The following is a 2,560-nucleotide window of genomic DNA, read 5'->3' as shown; positions in this document are numbered from 1 at the left end:
CCATCCTTCCTCTTGGGGTCGGCGCCACCTGCTGGGTGATGTCAGGATACCAGATGGCATCCCTGTCAATGTGAGACATGAGATTTGGCAGGTCTCCCTGCGAGTCAAAAGAATTGCATGTGTCTCTTGGATCAGGGGGCGGTCCGATAATGTTCTTGACCAGATCAGGGGGCCAGTCCAATCATATCTGGTCATGTATATATATATATATATATTATATCACCCATAATTCACATTTCTGGCTATTAGACTAGTTTATTCTAGCATGCTCAGTGTTCCTTATCTTTGACTGCTTATCACCCGGCTATTTTGACCTACAGTAACTTCTCTTGGACTGTGATTCTGTACTTTTGCTGCTCATCTGGCTTGGCTCCAGCAGTTGTGACCTGACTTCTCTTTGGATAGTAAGGCCATGTTCACACATAGAAACATAGAAGATTGTTGGCAGAAAGACCACTGGGTCCATCTAGTCTGCCCTATTAGTATTTTCTTTCTTATTATCTTAGGATAGATATATGTTTATCCCAGGAGTGTTTAAATTCTGTTATTGTAGATTTACCAACCACCTCTGCTGAAAGTTTGTTGCAAGTATCTACTACTCTTTCAGTAAAGTAATATTTTCTCACGTTGCTTTTCCTCTTTCCCCCAATTAACCTCTCACTGTGTCCTCTTGTTCTTGAGCTCAGTTTTTTTACTAAAACACTCCCCTCTTGAACCTTATTTAGTCCCTTAACATACTTAAAGGTTTCAATCATGTCCCCCCTTTCCCGTCTTTCCTCCAGACTATATAGATTCAAATCTTTAAGTCTTTCCTGATATGGTTTATGCCTCACACCCTCCACCATTTTTGTAGCCCGTCTTTGGACCCGTTCTATTTTATTAATGTCCTTTTTTAGATGAGGTCTCCAGAACGGGACACAGTATTCCAGATGTGGCCTCACCAGAGCTCTACACAGCGGGATCACAATCTCTCTCTTCCTACTGGTTATACCTCTAGCTATACACCCCAGCATACGATTTGCTTTCCCCACTGCCTGGTTGCACTGGTGGCTCATTTTAAGGCTGTCAGAAATCACTACCCCTAAATCCTTCTCTTCTGAAGTCTTTTCCAACACAGTACTGCCGATGTGATACTCGGACAGAGGATTCCTCCTCCCCAAGTGCATTATTTTACATTTGGAAATGTTGAACTTCAATTTCCACAGTTTGGACCACTTATTTAGCAAAGCTAAATCATTTTCCATATTACTGACACCTCCAGGAATATCAACCCTTATGCACACTTTTGTGTCTTCAGCAAACAGACAAACTTTACCTACCAACCCTTCTCCTATGTCACTTACAAACATATTAAAAAGAATAGGACCCAGAACAGACCCTTGTGGCACACCACTTGTAACCAGTCTCTGCTCAGCATATACACCATTAACAACAACCCTCTGATATCTATCCTTCAGCCAACCACAGATCCACTGAACTATCCAGGGATTAAGTCCAATTTTCAGCTCCTTATGGGGAACTGTATCAAAAGCTTTGCTGAAGTCCACATAGGCGATGTCCACAGCATCACCTTCATCCAGCACTTTTGTGGCATAATCAAAGAAATCAATGAGATTAGTCTGACATGATCAGCCCTCAGTAAAGGCATGCTGGTTTGGATCCATGAAATTGTTGATTCTTAGGTTTCCATCATTTTTACCACTACAGATGTCAGGCTCACTGGCCTGTAGTTACTGGGCTCTTCTCTACTCCCCTTCTTGTGGATGGGTATAACATTGGCCATTCTCCAATCATCACAGACATCTTCTGTTAGCAGGGATTGGTTATACAGATCTGTCAGGGGGGCAGCAATCACAGATCCGAGTTCTTTAAGAACCCTGGGGTGGACACCATCTGGACCCATTATCTTATTTAACTTTATAAGGGCAACAAACACAATAGTAGCCAGAGTAGACAATCCGGGTGAGCATTGTCGGGCGGCAAAAGTACAAAATCAAGGTCCAAAAGAGTAGTCAGTCAGGCAGTAATGTCAGGACAGGCGGCAAAACAGGGAAGTCAGGAAACAAAGCCAAAGGTCAGAAATACACAGACAATAGCAGAGGTAAAAGCTGTAGCAGAGTATAACTGCAGGGAAATGAGGAGCTAGCTGATATTTATCTGGGATCAGGGAGTGGTTCCGGCAGATGATTGGATCAGCCCTGATCTTAGCACCCAGCTCAGCTGGACAGGCCTAAAGAAGGATTAACCCCAGCACTGCCAGAGTGTAACAGGCAATGTGGGTGTGGCTGGGAAGATAAGACAGCATTCAGACAGAAAAACAACCATAGGCTCAGCGCTTTAGCGGTCACCCAGCACAGACCGAGGAGCGCAAAGTCACATTCCTGACACCTCTAGGGCTAGAACATTGCCCCTGATGGGGCTTCCGCTTTACAATGTCTAATGCTGTCCTGTGAGAAAGACTCATTTTATGCCACTGATCCACTGGTGTCCAATGATGCCCATGATGCCCGCTATTTTAGCAATGTCCACTGCTGTCCTGGGACAAAAATGAGTTTACGCC

Source organism: Dendropsophus ebraccatus, chromosome 1 (assembly GCF_027789765.1).
Source record: "Dendropsophus ebraccatus isolate aDenEbr1 chromosome 1, aDenEbr1.pat, whole genome shotgun sequence".
In the NCBI taxonomy this organism is placed as follows: Eukaryota; Metazoa; Chordata; class Amphibia; order Anura; family Hylidae; genus Dendropsophus; species Dendropsophus ebraccatus.
The sequence above is the reverse complement of the archived record's forward strand: the minus strand, read 5'-3'. Positions refer to the sequence as shown.